We start from the raw sequence: 25517 nt of genomic DNA, 5'->3' as shown, positions 1-25517 counted from the left end.
TATTTTCTTAGAGTATTCTCTCCATTTCAACTTTCAATCAATATGTAAGTTAAATCTTAGTCCACCAGTCATTTTCCCTTTATAAATAATGACGTAATAAGAACAGAAACAAAAACAACTAAAATAAGGCGCGTTACTAAATTGAGGAATATGCTAATTAAATCTATTAAGTTAGAAAAGAAAAAAATCCTGACATAAACCGCGAGAAAGGAAAAACTATTTATTAAGACGTATCATTTATTACAAAAAAAACAACAACTATTTATCATGAAGCGGCGGTAAACTTAAAAGACTGTCATTATGTAAAGATAAATTTATGGTAAATGCAAGTGCACGTACCGAAGCCACGCGTCTCTGAACCGACATTACACGATCGGCACATCTCATATATATTTGCCATTGTTGGACGCGAGAAGGACAGCTTTAAAAGCATGGAAGGCATCGTTAAATGCCCCATCTAACCGGTTCACGATCTATGCTTCAATGCACTTGCCGCTTGCAGAAATGTAAATTGGAGTGCAATCGATTTTAATCACCGTCGATCCAGGTAGACGCAAAAATATCGATGACTAGGATACCAATCTTCAAAAGCAATAGCAACGTCGAAAAACCGCATTTCATCTGCTAACCGTAATCTGCTATATATATATATATATATATATATATATATATATATATATATATATATATATATATATATATGCGTGTGGAGATGTGATCAAGATGCATCGATTTCTATATACCGTGGGAAGGAACGTGGCTCTTCGAACCAGCCATGTTCTTACACAGTCTTTTGCAGAGGTTACACTTAATTAAGATTGAGGGGCTCCAAATAGTGCTGCTCTACTCTGGGCACTGATATGCCGTTTCAGGCCTCCATCTGATTCACAGACCATAGAGCAAATAGAAAATCTGTTCCTCGCAGTGTTTTCCCTGTCAAAGAAAAAAACGATCTCCATTTGATCGTGTGTGGGTAACTAGACCGTCTCCGGATAAAATTATTTTACTGCATAAATCCAAGACGTGGTTCTGCACGACAGCCTCAGACAGATAAACAAAAATGTTATGGTAAATAATAGTTTATCTATCACTATTCAGTTTCCATTTTAATAGTAATTTATACATGAGTTTCTGTGTAAACTATTTCATAGTGTATTTATCACGAACATGAGCCAAATTCATGCTTTGATCGAAATGGATGTTATGGTAGTTACCGCAAACTTCGACATGATTAAGCAGTAAATTTCTCTAAAATCTAAAAAAAAAAGGTAAAAATGTTGTTTTTTTGTATATTTTAATCGACAAGGAATTACGATATAGTAAGTTAAAGTTGGCTTCCTATGAATTGAATAGGAGAAATATCGAGGCTAAAGAAGGATGCAAATAAACACCTAGATACAACAAAACAGTTTTAGCTGAAGTGAAAATAATATTCTTTCATCTTACAAAATAAGAAACAGTTATTTATTAGATATTTTATTAATTAATCTATTTTTAACAGAAAACATGGTGGTATCCTAATAAATCTGCTCAGTCTATGATTCTGTAATTTTCAGTTACTGTATTTCCTGCTGGTTTTTAGTAATCTATTCTTTCGGGCACTGATTTGATTTTTTTTATTTTCTCAAACATTGTACTCCTGAATATTTTGTATTCTCTCAAGCAAATTCAATCCCTCTTCTTAGAAAGAATCCTTGTTTTCTCCCTACTTTTTTTTTTACACAGTGGTCACCACTTATCAAGGCCCGGAATCCACTCAGGGATAAGTGTTATTGCAAGTACATTAAGTTAGTGAGGAGATTTGCTGAAGTGTTTACTTAAGGGGGCGGTTCATTAGAAATTTGTTAACATTGGACTTGAAGACATCCAAGTTGTAGTCCGGAGGGAAGCAGGCAGACGGAACAGAGTTCCACAGGCGTGCAGTTCTAAGAAAGAAGCTTTGTTCATGGAATCCGCGTTTTGATTTAGGCACAGATATAGAGTGGGGGAATTTTTCACAGTGGATTCAGCTAGACAGGTGTTTTTCGTGAAAGATTGGCGAGGGGGGACCAGAGATTGGAGTTCAGACGAGCATCTGCCATGGAAATAACGATAAAACAAGGACAGGCTCGCAACGTCTCTTCTGTGGGAGAGAGGTCGCAGGGTAGAGAAAAGGGCATCCCCCCCACTAAGCCACGAAGTCTATTTTGTACTCTGTCAAGGCAGGATAGGCTGTTTTTAGCAGCTCCTGCCCAGATATGGCAACAGTATTCCATCCTTTGAATAACTTAGAAGGAATCCTTTGTTTGCATCATCCGTAACAAATGATGCTGATGTAAGAGAACTAACTCTCTTTCTGCCAGTTTTCTCTTTGTTGTTGGCAAAGTAGATAATGAGTTGGTCATCGCAAATGTGTATATTTTCTGCAAATACCGGATTCATTAATGATGGTCAGTGCGTCTTTCGTTTCATTGTTTCAACACAGAGTCTATTGACAGTATAACTGAACAGATCCGCCATTTTTTTTCAATTCTAAATCTGGTAACGAAATTGTGCTTGACATATCGAAAGCTTTATACAGATGTTGTCATTCTGGTATTCTAAATAATTGTTGATGATATGGTAGTTGTGGGAAAGTTTTTGTTATTATTTCTTAATTTTTTAATTGAAACTGGCGATCAGTGCTGGCTGATGTATTTTAATTTTCCTTTCTTATTAGTGCCAGTTTTTACCAGGGATATTTTTAGGGGATACGCAGATTTGACTCTGCATTACTCATCTTGAATAGAATATTATTAAAGCAAATCAGAATTTATGTTAAAGACACCTTCTTTTACTCTGTACTTACTTCTCGAATATCTTCCAAAGATAAGTTGAAATATACATCGTATATAAGTTATTTTTTTAACTTCGTTCAGTAATTGAGAGTTGTCAGTAATTGGTTCATTTAATTCTGTTAAGATTCAGCTATTGTCTTTATGTGTATGCTTGCCCACATTTTTCCTGAGAAAAATATGTGGCTCTATTCTTGATAAGAAAACGACTAAAACTTTTTGGCACTTTTTTTTCTCATCAAATTGTTATTGGAAGTTAAATAATGGATTCATTGCCCATTCTGCTTCTCCGAAAATCGGTTCTGTACATGGCATAAAAAATTCATCACCTCCGAGGCTATGGGAACAAATTTCCTATCAGATCATGTCTGGAATATTGTTGTTATATTTTGGGCTAATAATTCTCTGCCCAATATGAATGTTCGTGAGATCGTTCCTGTAATTTGATTGCCCACATATACTCGTTCTCCAATGCCACTTTCTCTCAGACATGACGTTCGTGTATCAGACTTAACAAAAATATACTAGTATAATATGCGTGATTTATATTTGTCAATTTATCATTTGCTTCCTTTCCTGCAACTTGATTAACTTGTTCTTGTATTTGATTGAATAGATTGGCAGACATCTTACATTATTAAACAGAACTACTTATTATCGTATCTTCCTTTGAGGAACATAAATGTTGTGCCACCTTTAGCCTGTGTCATCTTATGCCTGCATATACAACCTCCGTAATTTCGAGATGAGTGCAATATGTAAGTAATGTGTAATATTGCCCCTTTGTTTGGTTCAAATTGCCTCTTGCTTGTTCCAGCAGATTTCTATAGAACACGCCTTCACCTCGTTACTAAAAACCCTACTTTATATGTTGCAATACCTTTCTAGATGTGTATGTATGATTGAGGACAATGATAAGGTTGTACTTTTAGAGACTGCCGTTAGAACCTGATCAATCCTATGAAGCCAGATCTGTGGTCAATCAATTAGAAACTGGAATTGCTCCTTAAACGTTTTGAATCATTTATAATACCCGAAATCTTTCGGTTCACTCGAGAAAGAACTATGATCGTCGCCTGCAAAATTTTTAATTTAAAGTTTTATAGAGACTAGTTACCCACCGAAAACTATTTTAAATCTCCAAGACTTGTACAGATCAGTTACATGCCAAAAATTTTATTTCATCTCCAGTATTGGACAGATGAACTACAAACAGAAACTCTTATTCCGGGGGCTTGTAGATATCAGTTACATACCAAACACTGAATATCATCTCTAGTATTTAATAGATTAACTACAAACCGAAACATCTTTTTTCATTGCCAGGGCGTGTTCAGATTAGTTACATATCAGGTACACCTTTTCATCGTTAGGACTTCTACAAATCAGTTGCACACCGAAAAAACTATTCTAGGTCTCGGACCTGTACGGATTAGATACATGCCTAAATACATTTTTCATCTCTAGGGTTTGTACAGATGAGTTATATACCGACAACGCTTTTTCCTATCAGGACTTGGACAGATTAGTTATACACTGAAAACAATTGTTCATATCAAGGACAGATTATTTATATACTGAAAACCAATTTTCATATCAAGGAGAGATTAGTTATATACTGAAAACAATTTTATATATCTAGTATTTGTACAAATCAGTTGCCCACCGGAAACGCTTTTTCATCATTAGAATTGGTAAAGATCATTTACATAGAAAAAAAAACAACATTTTTTTTTTCATTTCCAGGATGTGTAAATATCTCTTGCATACCGAAAACTCTGTTTTCCCCTCCAGGTCTTGTACAAATCTGTGTCATACCGACAACACATTTTTTTTTCATTTTCAAGGACGTATACAGATCAACTACATACAGAAAATATTCACCTTAGCGAACATTCAAGATTACCTAATATATTCAAAATCAAGTTGTACACGGATGTAATGATCAGTTCGATTATATCTTAATGCAATTGCTGGCATGAAGACTCGGCGTGGACCAATAAGTAAAAAGATGGACAGGCGCAGTTTCAGAAGGAGTGCTACGATTTTTGCAACCTTCCTTCACAGCTCTCTCCTACCCGACGTTAACAGGTTGAACTACATTGTTTGGTTATACGTCGAGAATATCAGCATAATGATCCGTAATTATTCCAAAGCCTGCCTGAACGCAGTCACCCGCATAGAAGTCGCCGGGCTCCCATTGCCACTTGTGAAAAAGGGCATGGCCCCATTTCTGAACCAACATGTCAGCGGAGATTGGCGATGAATACGTCTAAATTGAATAGATATAAATTCCCTGCATAGTAACCTGAATTGATTTTTTTAATAAAACTTATAAAGTAAAACTGTTGTGTTGTTTTCTTTAGGGTGACGTTTTATCCTTCGACTTGTACGTAAATACCGCAACCCAAACATATGTAAAAAAAAAACAAAAAAAAAAACACTGAATATAAAAAGCATCAAGTCATGAGTACATATGCCAAATATAGCTGATGACACCAAGTTCTAAACAATTTTCTTTGACTTCGCAATTCCAGCATATACATATCAAAAACGTAGCTAGTATTACTCACATATTCATAGGGGACAAGAAATAGAACGTAGTATACTTAGTAAAATTTAGACTCTCTAATTATGCTAGGGTTAACACAGCTAAGATAGCAAGTTTAAATTTGTAATCCACTAGAATTCCCCATCTCCCGTAAAAAGCAAATGGAGATTTGTAAAAACAAAAAAAGAAAAATACCTTAACTGTTAATAGAAAACATGTGGCTCTATATTCATCACAAACTTTGCATAATTCTTAATGCTATCGGCTATGTATTTAAATGTACCGTTCACTATAGAAGTAGAAATTGTCCGTGTGTGTACATTTCCCTACCAAAACACTTTATCAATTTTCACTCCACAGACTCCAGATTGGATGGAAGTGTCATTGAGATTTGTAAAAAACTGTGCTATCAGGAGTTCAACGATTTGACCTTTGAACACTCTGCTAAAGTCCTCCGACAATTTTGGGTCTAAACACTTGATATTTTAGATGTAGGTTACTTTAGCATGCATCTAATTAAATTGGTCAAAAAATAATGAGTTCATCGGGTTCAAATCAGGATTAAAGTTCTAAAAAATTGTCCTTTACAGTCTATACCACATTATTCAGCCAATTTCTAGTCTAGACATTTGAAATTTTATATAAAGTGTATTCAGCCATATGGAAAGCCTTTTAATATGTTTTGAGGAGGAAATATGCCTAGCTAGAGCTGAAAGTTGAATTGATTTGAACTTTGTAGTCTCTAGCAAGCTATTTAGCCAATTTTAGGTGCAAACATTTAAAATTTTACAACGTATTAAACATGCAGCAAATTTTAAAATCTGTTCTTGCGCGAAAATTTTGCCGCCAAAACGTCAATGTTGAGAGATGGGATATCTGCAGATTTTAGCACACTCTTCCGACAATTTTGGGGCTAAACACTTGAGCTTTTAGATGTAGGTTACCTGGGTATTGGTCAGTCTCTTTAATGTGTGTATATATATATATATATATATATATATATATATATATATATATATATATATATATATATATATATTAGTATTTCAGCCCGGCTTTGCCTGGTTCCTAAGCACTCTCCAGTACTCCATATGCATATATATATATATATATATATATATATATATATATATGCATATATATATATATATACATATTATTATACTGTTTGTAGAATTTTTTCGTAACTCCAACACAATATGCCATTCCAAAGAGTGCTCAATGCATGAAACAGAGCAATATATTGATTGTTGGAGAGCTATTGGCTACACATTAGCAAATGCGTTTCAATGACCCCCCCTAGCAGGAAAATCACCTCATCAGGCCAAAAACCATCCACGAAACTTTCAATAAAGACCATCCCTTTATGTTAAAGTCAACTTTACAGGGTTGAACCATTCTAAAAAGAAAGAGGGGTACTAACAACCTATATATATATATATATATATATATATATATATATATATATATATATATATATATATTACAAAGATTGACTAATATCCAGGTAACCTACATCTAACATAATATATATATATATATATACATATATATATATATATATATATATATATATATATATATATATATATATAGTGAGACAGTATATAATTGTATGGTGTGTTCTATGTTTTACACATTAAGGCATATATTGGCTTACGGCGATCTTTTTCGCCGATTAATTTGTCTCCACATCCCTTGAGACTTCCATAATTCAACAGCATCACTGTACTTGTACTTCCTTTTCAATATTACATTTTCCCATGCCGTAGTGTACGTGCTTGGCCCACATAAGTACACTAACTGCAACATTTACCATCTTATACGCAGAGGATAGTTTTAAAGGAGGCACAACAACCGGTTTGGTTTTATATCTAATTCACAGACATTCTGTTTTAATATGCAACTCAACGTATTCAGATGCGGTGTCAGATTCTTTTCACCGAGAAGAATTTCAAAACGAATTGGTCTGGTGGAAAAGACTGGGGATGGTCCAACGTCTCGATTATCACAAACAGGGAAATGTCAGAATCGTGATGATTGTTTAGAAATGGTTTTAAAGAATTAGAAGTTCCGAGAGAAAGAAATAGAATAATCGATTTTGTCTAAGAAAGGTATACATAGCGTACGTACCCTTATAATAGAGCGGTTAACTTTATAGAGCAAAATATCACTTAATCTATGATAGATACGAATGTCTTAATATTGGAAAATTATAATTCATGTGATTAGGTCTCGTTCGGCTACAACACTATATACGCTTACACAAGTGTAAACACGTAGGAAGCAAACATGCTATTTACTTCGTCACAATGAACATAAAAGAAAATTCAACACGCTGATAAGGTTGTAACAAAAACAGTTATTAGTATATCTCTGGCCACGCGTGACATTTCGTCTACGCTGTGACGTCACCAACATCTCTAACGTAATCACCGATCTTCTCACAGGTTCTTTTTTTTATAACCTTCCCTTTTTATTATATTTTCCGTGGCGTCGTCTCACACACGGCTCGGTCATTTACATACAGCTGCGAAACACGCAACCCGCTCAGATATACGCTAATACTTAGAGCAAAAACAAATATCACTTTAGCGCTTTCTAGGAAATCATTTGACATGATTAATGTGGGAAAGCACCAAGTATCAAAGATAAGAACGTGCGATATTCATCATGACTTGATCAAATGTATTTAAGAAACATCTCCGAAACTGTAAAATTAAAGATAATGAGCAAATTGACGAAAGTTCACCATATATTTGCCTTCGACTTATTAAAACCAATACTTGAACAGCGGCAGTCGATCAGAGAAAGACACTTAACCGACCAACTATTTATCGATCCTAAGCTTAAAATATATTAATGTATTTTACAGTAAAACATGTTGTGGGAACAGCGTGCTGTTCTTAATACATTATCAGACATTATTATGATATAATTAATGTAACTCACAATGTATGGGTCTGTGTGTCTTTCTACCTCCAATTATTAATGTGTATTTCAAACAGGACGCAAGTTTGGAGAGCGACGCGAGGATTGTTTACTGATTACAAATATAATAACTCTCGCTCTCGCTCTCTCATATATACATATATATATATATATATATGTATATATATACACATATATATATATATATATATATACATATATATATATATATGTATATATATACACTAACAGATTACCCGTCGTTGACTGGGTTAATAAGCACCCTACAGAAAATGGACTGTGATTACTGAAAGTATGAGAGGTTATGAAAAGGAGGTGGTTGTAAAGAGATAGGTTTTACCCTAAGTAAATATAATTTTCGCGAAAATATATTTTTTATATCAACTTTGTTTCCATTCGTAGCCAGAAGTGACCAGCAAAATGATGTTTCACTGCAAAGAGAAAATGTTATATATATATATATATATATATATATAAATATATATATATATATAAATATATATATATATAAATATATGTATATATATATATATATATATATATGTATATATATATATATATATATATATATATATATATATATATAAATGTTACCATAGTCAATAAAATTTACTTTGATGGTAGAAAAGTTCATTGGTTTGTATTTTTAAGTGGTTTGTAAAAAAAAAAATTGTAATTCACGAACCAGTTTAAAAATAAAATCAAAATGGCAGCGACTTTGAAATGGAGAGGCCAGTTTTTAATTTGAAGGATTATCACCTGAGCATTCTGTATTAACAATTTAAGAGAGTTCCGTCAACGTAAGGATTATTTATAAGCATATTTTTATGTTTTCCGTTATTTTGTGCTTGAGAAATATTCGATTATGGCATGTGTAGTTTATATAAAAATGCATTTAAGTAGTCATCGCCTCAAACTTCGTTTTAATTTCGGTTCGCTGAAATTATTTCAAGTAAAGAGCATTAAAACTATTTTAAAACAGAAAAACATAAACTGAAGTTTTATTGACCATGCTAACATTTATTTCTTGTATATTAATTTTTCGGGTAGTCGTTTTTGGTTTTTCTTCTAAACACTCTTACTAAATAATATCGAGGAAATATCGAAAAACAAAGAAATAATCACAGTTTGGAGAAAAATAATAAAGCTTTACTTACTTCAGTAAAATAATCCGAAACAGCAAAATGAGATATTAAAAGAGTAAACACATAATTACTTGAGTTTTTTAAAGCAAAGAATCAATATAAATATGAATGAGAAGAAAATGGCGCCCTTTTCAAGCAGAACAGCTTGGTTTTAATTTTACAGTATTGCCCGGTGCAGTATTGCACCGTCGAATTCGGGGTTGCACTATTGTAATTTAAAGAAGACACTGAATTCCTTCTAGTACACTGACCAAAAAAAAGCTTAAACATATATATAAATAAAAATAAAAAGGTTATATAGTTTTTTAAAAAAAATACACGTAATCACGTGAGCAGGATTTTCCTTCTTTTGACACAATAACAAGTAAAGTTCTTATTTTTTTAATTTTTTATCTATTCATCTATTTTGCAAGTGAGGGAAGAAAAACAGTTTAAAGCAAAATTTGTGTCGAGAATTGCCTACAGGTCCGATTTTTTTTTTTTTTTTGGCTTTCACTTTCATAAGCACGTTAATTCATGAGGTGAATTTAATCGACACAATATGATTTAACTAAAAAAATAAAATAAAATCTAACGTGAATTAAGATTAAAGTTAAGGTGTTATCGTGGACCCTGACCCCATTAAAAAAAAACTTGTTAAACGTTGTGGCATATTTATATTTTATGGAGGTCAGGCGCGAACGAACACCCAGTAATTTTATTATACCATATTTTTTTTCAAACTGAAACATAATTATCAAAGTATACTTACGCAAATAGATATGAAAAGTATTTGTTACAGTGTATACCATATTTCGATGGAGTACAGGCGCGAACGCAGACCCAACAATTTGATTATACCATCCCTAGTTAAATTGAAACATACTTATCAAAGTATTCTTACGTACATCTATACCAAAAACCCCTGTAAACGTTTTTTTTTTCATTTTTTATTTCCATACTTTGGGAGCAAGGCGCGAACGAAGACCCTACAATTTTTTATGAACCACCGTTCTGCCAGATCAAACATACCCATTCCTGATCCTCGATACATCTTCTATCATTATATGCAATCGGTTTTTTTTTTTAAATAGTCAACAATATAGGAGCCTATTCGTGACCAGACACACACACACACACACAGACGTTACATCTTTATATTATACTAGACTACCCGTGACCCGTTGGGTCAGTATATTATATTAGTGATGGAATTCATGTATGAGGGTAACACTTGTGATGTAAAGAAAATAGTTTTTTGTGAGATAACAGAAAAATTTCTATGAAAGTATATTAAAATGGAAAAAAGAATATAGATAGATTTCTATGAGTGATTCTGTTTATAATCGTTTATTTTGGACAAAAACAAACAAACAAACTTACAGCCATTGAATTATAAGATGCGTTAAAATAAAATAAACGTAATACAGAAATGAACGATGTAAAAAAAATGCAGGAAGTATTAACAATTGTTTAGTTGGATAATTTAAAACGCCAAAAAAAAATTAGGGCGCTGAAAACGTACACAGTAAAAAATACGTTGTCAACAGGTCAAAGTTGATTTATTTGTGAGAAAAATGCGACAGTAGAGTTATAATATAGAATAGTTGCAAAACATCCCCTAAGAGCGCAGTACGTTATATTAGCTATGGAATTAATGTATGAGCATGACATTTGTGGCGTAAAGAAAATAGTTTTTTTTGTGGCATAACAGAAATATTTCTATGAAAGTATATTAAAATGAAAAAAATATATAGATAGATTTCTATGAGTCATTCTGTTTAAAGTGGTAGTAGAGAAAATGCATGTCAACCAGTAGTAGTAATAGTAGCAAAAGGTAGAGGAGTAGTAGTAGTAGTAGGAAGAGGAGGCGTAGTAGTAGTAGGAAGAGGAGGCGTAGTAGTAGTTGTAAAGAGGAGAAGTAATAGTAGTAACAAGAAGAGGAGGAGGATATTGCGCAAGCAAACAACCAAGAACGACAGAGTTTTAGTGGTGTATATATATATATATATATATATATATATATATATATATATATATATATTAGTAGTAGTAGTGGTAGGGGAGCGATTAATTAAAATAAAAAACAAAGATTAGATAAAACAGGAATGAAACTCGAAAAAAATTGTACCTATTTTCCGGTGCTAAATGACCTTCTAGATAAAAATTACGCATTAATAATATTAGAATCGTGATTAATTTACGGGATTTTTTTAAAGAAAAATATTTACTGATCCCCCGGAAAAAGAGAGTTAGCATGTAAATTCATCATTGTCCGTTTTCCCGTTCGTCTGACTGCATTTTTCTTCAATGAAATTGTAATTAAAAAAAATGCACTAACATTAAACATAATATGATTAAAAAGTAACAGAACGGATTTTCCTGGACAACTTCGGTTACCTACCTAGGGGTTCTAGGTTAAAATAGCTAAAATTGACACCTTTTTGCTTATTAAAAAAAATGATGCTTTTGATGTTTATAAACCTTTCTGGGAAGTTGTAACTAACTGATTTCTATATAATTTTGTTTATTTTCACTTCGCGATAACTCTTATGTGTGCTTCAGAGGCTCTTTTATGGTTAATAAACTACTCCATTTGTGGGACTATTTTACAATACTCCGGTTGAGGGGTGCCTTTCGTGTTCAAATAGTTAAATTGACACTCCTGTGCTCATTAAAAAAATGATGCTTATGATTAAAAAGAAAAAAAATCTCTGAAAAATTATTACCAACTGATTTTTATATAATTACATTTGTCTATACATCGCGATAACTCTTGGGTGTGCCCCTGTTGTTCTGTTAGGGTAAATAAAAATGAAACACCATTTTTGGGACTATTTTACCACATTTGTCCAAAATGTTATGTGGATGTCTATTTAGCGGTTTTGCAATTGATGGAATTGGCCATTTCTTTTTTTTTGCATGATGTAGAACAAAAATTTACCCATATTAAGGACAAAAACTGCATCGTTGGTTCATTGTCACCAGGATTTTACGTCCCATGGGGACTTTAACGGCTGACTGGAGTGAAGAGGGGAAACATCAGAACTTTGTAATTTTTCTGCCTCCTTCACTCTGCACTCGCGAGGGACAATGCATGTTTTACTGTAATGTATGAGGGTGACATTCCGCGTGGCTGTCAACACAAACACCCATTTTATTTAGTGAGTTTTCGTATGGGTTACTGGAATGTTATAGATTATTTAAATCTATAATAATGAAAATAGCTACATTGGGACGTTTCGTAGTAGAATTAATTACCTGGTAAAATCCATTTGTAACTTCCACTGTTCGCGAACCTGAATATTTTTACCATTATTTCGAGCGATACTCATAATTAAATTGCGAATTACTCAGGCAATTTTCCAAAGTAATTGTTAACGAAAATAGAACATGCTATGGATTAATGAAAACTGAAGCTTGAAATTCTGTTCCAAACCCGAGAGTGACAAAAATAGTAAACTACCCTGAGAAACATCGGAGTTTACATCTACCGAATATTATTGGAAATAACATTTAAATATGAATATGGTCCTGAATATGACCTTAAACTGTATCCAGTGGTGAGGGCCTAGCTTGCTGGCTTTGGGGGAGTGTGGAACCACCCTTGTATTTGAATTTCTCCCAGGTTCACTCTGACCCGGAGTGGTTGTACCTGTTAGGGTCCCAACTATTGGTTAAATAGAAACCGAGTTGAAAACAATAAATATAGTCTATATAAAAATGGTTCTTCCAAAATCTTTGGATTCGGCATTTAAAAAAACCTGAAAGGGGTTAATAAAAACAACTAACCAACAAAGCAAAAACAACTAACCAACCAACCAACCAACCAACCAACCAAAGAAAGAATAGTAAATGGAAGCATCTGAATAATACGGAAAACTGCGTGTAGGTTGCTGTCATATTATCCAAGTAGGAACTGATATACGAAAGCTATCATTTCCAAGTGAGTAAACATAAACGCAAAATACTTTATTCATTTTAGAGATTTTAAATATCAAGTTACAACAAAAATAGTAACTATCTGCATAACAGTAATATGAAGCCTGACACACGAAATTGCATATCTTGCATTTTCAACCTCGTGTAACTTGAACCATGACCTATATCTTATAACTGTAAACATTACATGATTGTAATGCGTTCTGTTTGACAACCAACGCTGAAATACAGACGTAAATTTGATTGTAACGCGTTTTCCTTGGATAAATCAGATGATTTTTTTTATTGTAGAACTTAAAACGTTCTTTTACGTGCATTCACCACTTAATAGACTGTTTAAACTGCCCGTTAATTTTTATTAATTAGCAATATACAATAGCTATCAATGCAGATAAAATGTTCTTGTAAAAGCATTAAATATTGTGAGAAAATATTTTATAAGAATCAATTCGGTGATATGTGAAGTATTGCCGCCACAGACTGGTGCAGAAACCGCACTCCCTTCTTCCTAAAAAAAAACAAAAGACTAAAAAGATGGGCTTATTATAAAGCACTGTATTGCCTACATCAATCTATCCTCTGTCGCATCGTCGTGATTTCGATTTTATTCGCAGGATTAGGAATTACTTACCAAGAAAACTTTCCAAAGAATGTTCGAAAATTGTGAGTCTCTTTACGTGAATACGTTTAAAATATCCTCGAAAAAAAAATCCGTCACTTTACTAATTCCGTCATTCTAGACGTTTCCTCATAACAAAAAACAACAACTTATCTGTACCAATGTTTTATCACAAAATCCTAGCCTTTAGTATGACTTAGGACAAAGATGAATGATTTAGACATTTTTATCTGCATTTATAGCTATTTTATTTTGCTAATTAATAAAAATTAAGAACAATCATTATTCATCTCCAAAACGATTTTTGATCTCGAAATCAAGTTTAATAAAATTAACGTAGATTACATTATATATGTTGAGAAGTCAAATAAGATGTTCTGTAATATGTAATTTATAGGGTTGTGAAAACAACATGTTCTTTTCATTGTGTTGACTCTTGATTATATATCCATTAATATCTTATATGTTTTTACATAAACTGATGACATTCCTCGTTAATTGACTTTGCCTTACTGTGTCGGATATATACTAGAGAGTCGAAAGAATTAAGAGAATATTATTTCGTTACATCCCTTGTAATTATACATTGGTTAGTTTAATGCGTTTACTTTTAAAAGCATTTAATATTGTGAGATAATGTGTGTGTTTATGTGATAGTGTGTGAGATCAACACACACACTGCTTAATCGACCATGCAATCGGCTGATGCAATTCTCTATCTATATAAGAGCCAGGTAACTCCAAGGATGGAATAATGTTGCCACATCTGGACAGGAGCTGCTAGAAATGACTTGTCCTGCCTTGATAGAGTTCAAAATAGAGCTCGTAGCCAAATAGGAGATGTCCTTTTCTCTTCCCTGCAAACTATCTCACAGGAAAGATATTGCAAGTTTGTATCTGATGTATCATGTTTTCATGGAAAGTGTTCGACTGAGCTTCAGTCTATGGTCCCTCCTCGCCAAACTTTCACAAGAAACACTCGTCTAGCTGACAACACTATTAACAATTCCCTCCATACTTTATCTGTGCCTAAACCAAAACGTAGATTCCATGAACAAAGCTTCTTGCTTAGAACTGCACACCTGTGGAATTGTCGTCCGTTTTCCTGCTTTCCAGCTGACTACAATATGACTGTCTTCAAGTCTAACGTAAACAAGTCCTTGATTAGCCGTGCCACTTGTTAACCACTTTACCGTTTTCCATTTAATGCCGATTACTATATTGTCCAATTTCTACTGTACACTCTTTATCCCTTATCCTCGAGTGAGCTCTTGGCCTTGATAAGTGGTGATGCCTATGTAAAAATAAATCACACAAATTTCTTATGAAAGGATATACGTATAATAATTGAACGTAACAAAAATGGTAAGAGCATTAGAAAATATACCACCCCCTTAATACTGTAGGATATCTGATTAGAGAAAATTCGCAACACTACAGCAAATGTTCCACAAAATAGAAGTCCTAGAAAACATGAGAGCACTTCGATGTGTATCAGCCAAAATCCTGCATAAATACTTCTGAAATTATTCTGATTTTGAGTGAGCTGGAATCAATCTATGTCTATATACCATAACCAAATTTTTAGATCGTAGATACTTCCACTCAAAATAAAAAAAAACAAGTGCTATTATTATTAAAGTTATCGAAAACATTGAAAGGAATATTTGCAGATATGGAAAAGAAAATTGGTTCATTCAAAAAAGAACACAGTTACACATGTTTAGCGAAAAGATGGCACAGTACTTCTGCATTTATCAACCCTTAGTTCGACGTAATTACTCGGGTGTGCCCGGTACATGCAGAGAAACTCCGGAAAAAAACTCCTGAAAATCATTTCTCAATATTAAGACATTGTTTTTAAAAGTATTGCTTAATGAATGTCAGTGGTTGTCACCATTCTTAACATGTGGAAAGAAGGTTGTAACAATGTGTGTGTGTTTTTGTAATAAAGATTACACGTATGTTTCCACTTATTCCCGTCATCTGCCGTAACTTTGTTTTAGTAACTTAAAAGTTTGAAGGTCATTCCATTTATTGAGATTGTCGGACTGACTTCCTCATCTTGGTTGTTATGGTCACAACGTTTCGGTCGTTTTGCCCTCCGGCCTTCATCAGGTGTTTTGTATCGAACTGGGGAACCGTTTGTTAGGAGTCTCGAACCCAACCCTTTATTATTATTATTACGGGGTACCGTAATCGGACTCCAGCTAGGCTCTGGGACATAGTTGTTGATTCTCTGTTTTGAATGTTACTTTTTACTGCCTTCCTTCAGGATTGAACTCAGCACCTTTGGGTAACTGTAAACTTTGATGCAACGTCTAGGACCACTCGGCCATATGTCACTCGTAGGGCAAAACAACCGAAAGGTTGTGACGATAACAACCAAGATGAGGAAGTCAGTCCGACAATCTCAATCAATGAAAACACCTCATCTCAAAAATACAGATTTTCCTGTGATTCCATTTATATGCGGGAATGTGTTTTATATACATGTAATGGTGAGTTACAAGCTTGTCAATGTAGCATGTAGAGAGAGAGAGAGAGAGAAAGAGAGAGTAAAGAGCTTACTCTTAAGAGATTTAAAATATTTTTAGAAGATGGTAAAAATTTCATGATTTAACACGACAATGACCTCAAACGTACCTAAAAGCTTAAATAGGATCGCTGGAGTTTCTACAATTAATTTGCAGAGTAAATTTCCCTACTTGAATTCAATCGACAATTTGTGAAATACTTTGAACGTTAAAGTTTATGTATAGGGGGTCGTAGCAAAATCTCAACACTCTTTAAATTATCTAAGCTTGCACTACGAATAAGAAATACGACGTTCCCAAGCGATGTGTACAAATAAACAATGGCGCTTCCAATAGCATGGAACACTTCACCACTATTATCATGACGTAAGAGCATGTCTTGCTATCCACCTGCGAAATAGATAAGAAATAGGAAGTTTCTAGTAATGTCGACGATCGCCGAATTTTTTCCCCCATGGGATTTTTTTTGTGGTGGGTGGAATGATGGGGGGAGCATTTAAAACACTAGGTTCACACCACGAAACGAGCTACAATAAACGAGGTGAACACAACTATTGAAAGGTGTGTCAACATGATTGAACTAATTAGGAACGTTCTCGATTCAATCTGCACATGTTGTTAGCTGTTCAAGGACCACAATACCCAATAATTTGAGCACGTTTGATAATTACTTCTTTCTATATTTGTTATCAGTATTTTGATGTGTAAATCTTTTTGTCATAATAAATATTGATTTTATAATGATTTAAAGAGTGTATACATTGTATTAGGACACCCTCTAGGTAATCCACAAAATAACAAGCAAATAGTGATTATTCAAAAAAAGAAATTGTGTAAAAAGAGTTTCCTGGATCATAGAAATCGACTGTGAGAATAAATAATAAACATACATTGCTCAACAAAATATCAAATAATGAATCAAATATATTTTATCATGCAATTTAGAACTTAGTGTTGAAAAAGCTTCAACTAGAACTTACCCCCATACTTACAAAACTTTAAGCGTTGCCTTAAGAAGAAGTGCTTCCCAACACCCTGGAAAACATCATCAGTATGCCCTCTATATGGGAATTCAGGTGATAAGTCATCTCCCTCTCAATACAGACCGATACGTCTCTAATGTGTAATGAGTAAAATGCTGGACATCATATTAAATAGAGAAGTAGTCACCACCTCAGCAGAAATAACATTCTTAGTGGCATGCAAAATGGTTTTCGTTCTGGCAGGTCTACAGACGATGAAGTAACGGTTATATCTCATAGGATTAGTGAATCTCTCGACAAAGGCGTTCTTTCTATGGCAATTGTTATTGGTATATCAAATGCCTTCTATAAGGTATGGCATGAGCTCCTACTTTACAAGATTTCCAGCTACGGTATAACTGGAAATGTTTTTTTCAATCATTAAATCATTTCTTACTGATAGGTTCATAATAGTAGTGGTTGATGTGCAGAAATAAGAGGCCCTCAATATTAATGCTGGAGTCCCTCAGGGGTCAATGCTGGGGTCAACTCTTTTCCTGATCTACATCAATGTTCTCCCAAAACATATACTTAAATCATCCGTTGAAATCTATGCTGATGACACGAGCACCTATGGCAACACATCTAAGGCCGTAAATGACAATTTCTCAAGCAGTCTCTCTACTCTTATCTTGAGCGCACGGTATAGTGGGGAAAGACGTGACTGGTTACTTTTAATCGAAAACCAAGCTTCTATCTTTACATCATCAATGCTCTGATTCCAATCTGGTATCAATTGACATATATAGCTCTTGTCTAGGGGAGGTTCCATGTTTTCATAAGCTTCTAGGATTGACCTTTACTCCTGATTTGAAATGGAATACGTACATCAAGCCAACTGCCGCGGTCACTGAAAAAATGGTAGGATCCTTCTACCGTTCCAGAAGATACCTCACTGGTGATGCAATATTCTATCTATATAAAAGACAAGCACCACCAGGGATGGAGTACTCCTGCCACATCTGGGCAAAAGCTGCTAAAAACGGCCTATACTGACTTGACAGAGTACAAAATAGAATTCTTAGCTTAGTGGGGGATGCCCTTTTCTCTTCCCTGCAACCTCTCTCCCACAGAAGAGACGTTGCGAGTCTGTCTTGGTTTTATACTTACATCCATGCAAAGTTCTCGTCTGAGCTCCAATGTCTGGTGCCCCATCGTCAATTTTTAACGAAAAAAAACACCCGTCTAGCTGAAACCACGGCCAAAAATTTTCCCCACTCTGTGCCAAAACCAAAATGTATTTTCAATGAACAAAGCGTCTTTCTTAAAAGTGCACTCCTGGTGAACCCTCTTCCGTTTGACTGTTTCCCATCTGACTACAACTTAGATTTGTTCAAGTCCAACATAAACAAATTCCTGATGATCTGGTGATTTTGTTTTACGGCATATCAACCTTTTTAATGTTATTTGATGCCGAATCTAGTTATTTTGAGGAACGATTTTTCAGGGGGTATATTTGTTTTTTGTTTTTTAAGTCGGATTCTATTTAAACAATAGTTGGGGCCCTAACAGGTATTTCCACTCCGGATCAGAGTGGACCTGGGAGCAATGGCAATTTAAGGGTGGCTCCACACTCCCCAAAGCCCGCAAGCTGGGGCCTCACATCGGATATAGTTTTAGGTCATATCCAGGACCAAATGCCTGATGAATCGCCGTCTTTATTAGGACACTTTATCAAATTTCCAATACATACATTTACGACGATACTATCCCATTGCTTACTGTACACGCAATAACCTTATCCCTGATGGCCTCCGGCCTTGATTGGTGCTGACTACCGTGTAAGAAAAAACTATTAAAAGAAAACAACTTTTTAAGTTTCCTTTCACATACAACTATAACAAATTTTACAATCTTTCAAATCTCAGAAGAAACGACTAACACAAATTAGAGTTGTAAATTATTATTACTATAGACGTAACCTTTATTTCATTACAAAAATCGGGGAAACAGTTGTCGAAAAGGAATATTGATGTCTAAGCAATATAACTGTTTGTACTAAGCAATATAGACTACGTCGAAAAAAGTGTTTGAGAAAATGGAACATCCTAAAATAACTAAGTACAAATGTATATAAGTAAATAATAAATAAAAAAGCCGTTAATTAAAAAGTCTTTAGATTAAAAAAAAATGTTTTAAGGAGATATAAATAATGATTCATATATTTGAAATTAAACATCGAAATGATTATTTCCGCTGCAATAATTTCAATAGTCCTAGCTTAGTTATTATATAATACACACATATGAATCTATCTCTCTTTCTCTCTCTCTCTTTATATATATATATATATATATATATATATATATATATATATATATATATATATATATGTATGTATATTAACATATATGAATGAATATATATATATATACATATATACAGATATACATATATATATATATATACATATATCTATTATTTAGATAATAATGCATACATATATGTACACATTAACACATATATATATATGGGCATGCACATACATGGACATACATATATGCTTATATAAATATATAAACATACATATGTACATTTAGGTACATACATAAAATAAATACGATTACACACACACACACATATATATATATATATATATATATATATATATATTAGATACATACATACATAGATTCATACCTGAATGTATATATATATATATATATATATATATATATATATATATATATATACATACCCATACCTACACATACACATACAAATGCATATGGATACACATACATATATATCTTTAAATACATATACACGTATATATGCATATATGCACATATATATACATATATGAAAATACAAATATACATATATGTCAATGCATATGCAAATACTTATATACATTTACTTATATATATTTTTTGGAAAGAAACAACTACTTATAAAGTCCAAGAGGCAACTCGAGAACAAAGGTTATGATGTTTAAAGTGATCAAATGGACATAATAATATTCGTTAGAAGTTTTCATTTGCAAAAATTGTATTTTTTAAGGGACAGCGCGCAACAAAAAATTGTCGATATTGGACTTGAAGACGGCAGTATCATAGTCAACAAGAAAGCAGAAAAACGAAAAGAACGCAAGAGTTGTATGCAGTTCTAAGAAGCTTTGTTCATGGAATCTACGTCTATATATCTATATATATATATGTTGTATATTTATATATATATCATTTATATACATTATATATATTTACATATATATATTTATATATATATATATATTTATATATATTATATCGATATATCTATGTTTACATACATATACATACATATTTACATATAAACGCACATAGGTATATATATATGTATATATATATATATACATATAAACATAATTATAAACGTATATAAATATATCTATATATCAGTATTCTAATATGTAGTTAGTGCATCGATATAACTAATGATTTAACGCAGCGTAAAATATATATTTATTAAAGAATTTATTACATTTCTCATTAACCATATTACGCACACACACATACACACATGTATATATATATATATATATATATATATATATATATATATATATGGTAATTTATAAAATATATATGGGTATCATTTTCTAAATTACTAACCAGCACTACCTAAGTATTGAGCACTTTTGAAGTAAATACTTAAAGTTTACGCATAAACTATACTTTCTTACATTAATTTCATGTGAGTAAATTTAGTTATGTATGTATATATATATATATATATATATATATATAATGTGTTTAGTAATTCTATATACACCCATATATATATATATATATATATATATATATATATATATATATATGACACTTTATATACCCATACGTATATATAATTACACTTTCAATATAATATATATATATATATATATATATATATATATATATATATATATATATATATATATATGAGCAAATAGTTAATAAAACATGTTAAAACACGTTGAAAAGAGTTAAAATCAGATTTAATCTGACAAGGAAACACTTAGTAAGTGAATAAAAGTGGATACTCCTTTATCTGCCGAGTTTAGAAGAAATACTTTCCTTCTCATCAGAGGGTAGGAATTAGCAAAATGCAGGATCGGATTTTGCATACAAAAGTATTCGATGAAACGGCAAGTAAGTCAAAGATAACAAAAAGTGTAGCAGAAGGAACATGGTGAACAAACATTGTGAAGAAAAGTTGATTTCACATCGACTGTAAGTTGCATTTTTTATTTTTATGTTTGTTATATATATATATATATATATATATATATATATATATATATATATAAATATATATATATATATATATATACATGCACTTGTTTATTGTTATATAAAACATGCTCACATCCCGCTGCTACAAATAGCCACTTGTTTTAATCAAACAACAGATATCATCAGGCAGCGACTTGATAATTCAAAAGTTCAATGAATAATCAAATAAACAATAAACAGGTATTATCAGCTCTTTTTATTGAGCACTATCTAACAACCTCGTTGAATTCATTAGTCCATTACTTTTGAATATAAAAAACCCGAGTATATATATATATATATATATATATATATATATATATATAATTACACAATATATGGTAATATATGTCTATAAATACACTATATATTCCAGTATGTATATATTGAATTGGTTTTGTTTGGCCACTTATTATTGCATAGCCGTAACAATTGCCAATTAATAGCATTCATGGCAATAGAATAGCCTCACTGCTTTGATTAGTTTATAGGATAGCCTTCTTTGATGCTAATACAAGGGTTGGCTCCCTGACTCTTAGGCAAATAACGTCAACCCAATTTAACTCCAGCGACTTATTTGTAACATAATTAAAAAGATAGGAATAAAATAGAACATCTCCGAGATCTCATCCAACAATTCTGCTGAGACCAGAATACAGGTAAGTTAATAATTCGGAGGAGCTAGAGTTACGGTCGCCTCGGAATACGCATCCTCACAGCATTTTCTGCTCTCCATTTCAAAATAATAATAAAGGTTACTGGACTTAATACAAGTTCAATTTTATGGTAAAGGGGAAAGTAGGCCGAGAGTTTCCCCTCTTACTTACTGTAATAAAGTACTCAGTTACCAACGTTTACGTATGTAATTTTTGCGGAAACTCGGCTGTTTTTCCCAAGTCATCCTGATTTGATTTACATTCACTATGCCTAAACTTTTTGTTAACATATTCGAATCTAGGTCGAGTTTTTTTAGTATTAACTTTTTAAAAAAAATACTAAACAATAACGTCGATTTTTCCTTCAAACGCACGCGTGGATAGACATTAGATTCGAAATTGGAGATTGCTTTTTTTTTTTAGAATAATAGCACGCGAATCACAAACCGCTTACTGAAACAAATTTCAGTACTAAATGTTAACAGTATTATTATACATTAAATAAAACAAAATCAAAAGCCTATAGGACCTTAAACTAAATGAAATATAATACTTAATAGATTTGCACCTTATCATAAAGAAAAATACATATGTCAAATTCACAACCTATCTTTTAATGACGTCTATCTTAATATACTAAAAATCGTATTAGCTTGATAAAGATCTGCGTTAAACAAGACTCAAAATAGCAAGTTATGTAACCGCAAATTGTTCGACTGTTGCACTAGTGTTTGGTTTTAAACTAAACGAAGGTGCAGAGTACGGCAGAAAATAGAATTGTCTGATCTTTTAATGAAATATGAAACATGAAGTTGCCAGATAAAAGTAGTGCATTCTTGCAAAAGACAAACTATCCGACATTCGATGATACACAATCTGACAAGAAAATACAAATTAAAAACTGAAATAATATGAATGATATTAATATTTGCATGGGGGAAAAGAATATAGATACCGACACTACACAAATACATTGTATCTATAATATAAAGCTGAACCTATGTGTGTGTCTGGTCACGAATATGCTCCTATATAGTTGACGATTATAGAAATCTGATCATATGTAATGATAGATGTATCGAGACACAGAAATGGGTATGTTTCATCTGGCATAATGATGATTCATTAAAATTCTTTGGTCTCCCGTAGGCGACTGGTCCATAAAGTATGGAAATAACAAATCTACAAACTAAAAAAAAAAACGTCCCCAAGTGTTTGTGATATAGCTGTACATAATACTAATTTGATAAGTATGTTTTAACTTAAATAGGGATGGTAAAATAAAATTGCGGGTCGGTGTTCGCGCCTGCCCTCCATGGAATGGAAATAGGCAAACACTTTAATAACGAATTTTCATATCTTTCTGTAGGTTGTGTTTGAACTCAGCAAACGACGGGTACGTTTGCTAGTATATATATATATATATATATATATATATATATATATATATATATATATATATATATATATATAATACGATGTCACCGTTCTGTCTTTAAAGAAAAAATGATATCCCCTGCAGTGGCGGAAGCGTATGTGATTTTGAGGCAATGGTTGCGCAATCCTCAATCACAACCCTTCTGACTCGGAACTGTTTGAGTCCAGTTGTAAGGAATAGTCCATAATGACTTTAGACAGTTGAGGAGTAAGCGGGTAGATCATACAACACCTGGGAGTCTCAAATGGTCACCATTTAAGTACTGATCAGGTTCAAGTGGGTGTTGTTTTTTTAGTGTTACACGTGCGCCTTTAAATCAATTCTGATATATTATATTCTAGTTGCTGCTTACCGAAAAAAAATGAAAGCAAAATATTGTTCTCATGAAAAAAACTAAATCATACATTCATTTGTACGTGTTCTGTTTTAATCAATAACAATACACTACTTTACTTTGGTACAATTCATTAATATCTGTCTGAAGTATGACGCGGAATTAATCACAATTGATTGCTTATCCGATATATCTTATTTTCTAAATATCTATGAAATGTTATAATTTACGAATGGACATATAATATATAGATTTTACTCATCACATACAAATATATAATTCGAAACCTAATTATTTTATGTAAGTGCATCGTTAAGTATTGAAAATCATATACGATTGATACGTTAATACTTGCAAATGCATCACACACACACAAGCGTGGCATTGTAATACACTAATTTATCGCGCTAAAATATTGAAATTGGTGGGATCATTTGTGAATAATTTGAAATGCATTGTTGAATATGGTTTTACGCAATTGTCTTTTTGATTCAATAGGTTTGAGTGTTTAAACCACATTATGTAGAGCATGCTTAGTATACTTCGGCATCTTTATATTTTAATCCATTAAACGTTTTGTTTGTGAATAGGTTCAGATAAGATACATAAATTATACAAGGATCTATCCGAGATTTATCACAGTAAATAAGAGAATGTATATTGCGTTGCCATACTAAGCAAGTATATATCGAAATCGAAACTATATATATATATATATATATATATATATATATAAGTCGCCCTTATTTTATATTGGACGTACTTATTTTTAAATATCTTTATGTGCATATATATACACACACATATACACATACACTCATATATATATATATATATATATATATATATATACATACACTTATATATACACACACTTTAATACATTTTATCTTGTGAACACAGTTGTTTGCTATTGCCCTCCTACAGTTGAAGAGATGTTGGGGTTCTTTAAAGTACAGGATAGTAAATTTTTCGTGAAGCATAATCTACATTGGTCGTCTAGGTCACTACACGTGGTAGCTTGTCTTATTATTTTCCATTCGACTATCGGCGAATGTCTGCTTTCCTTGAATTCCCAGCATTTATTCGCTAGTGTTGTTTTCATGCGGTGTTTTTTCTATGACCACAACAGTACATTCAACGTTAAAAAAAACACCGTTTGAAAACAACACTAGCTAATAAATACTGGGAGCTCAAGGAAAGCGGACATTCGCCGGTTGTCGAATGGAAAATAATAAGACAAGCTACCACGTGTAGGGACCTAGACGAACCATGTAGATTATGCCTTCACGAA

The sequence above is a fragment of the Euprymna scolopes genome, chromosome 20 (genome assembly GCF_053919585.1).
Source record: "Euprymna scolopes isolate OS-2025 chromosome 20, ASM5391958v1, whole genome shotgun sequence".
Taxonomy (NCBI): Eukaryota; Metazoa; Mollusca; class Cephalopoda; order Sepiida; family Sepiolidae; genus Euprymna; species Euprymna scolopes.
Note: the sequence above shows the minus strand (reverse complement) of the source record.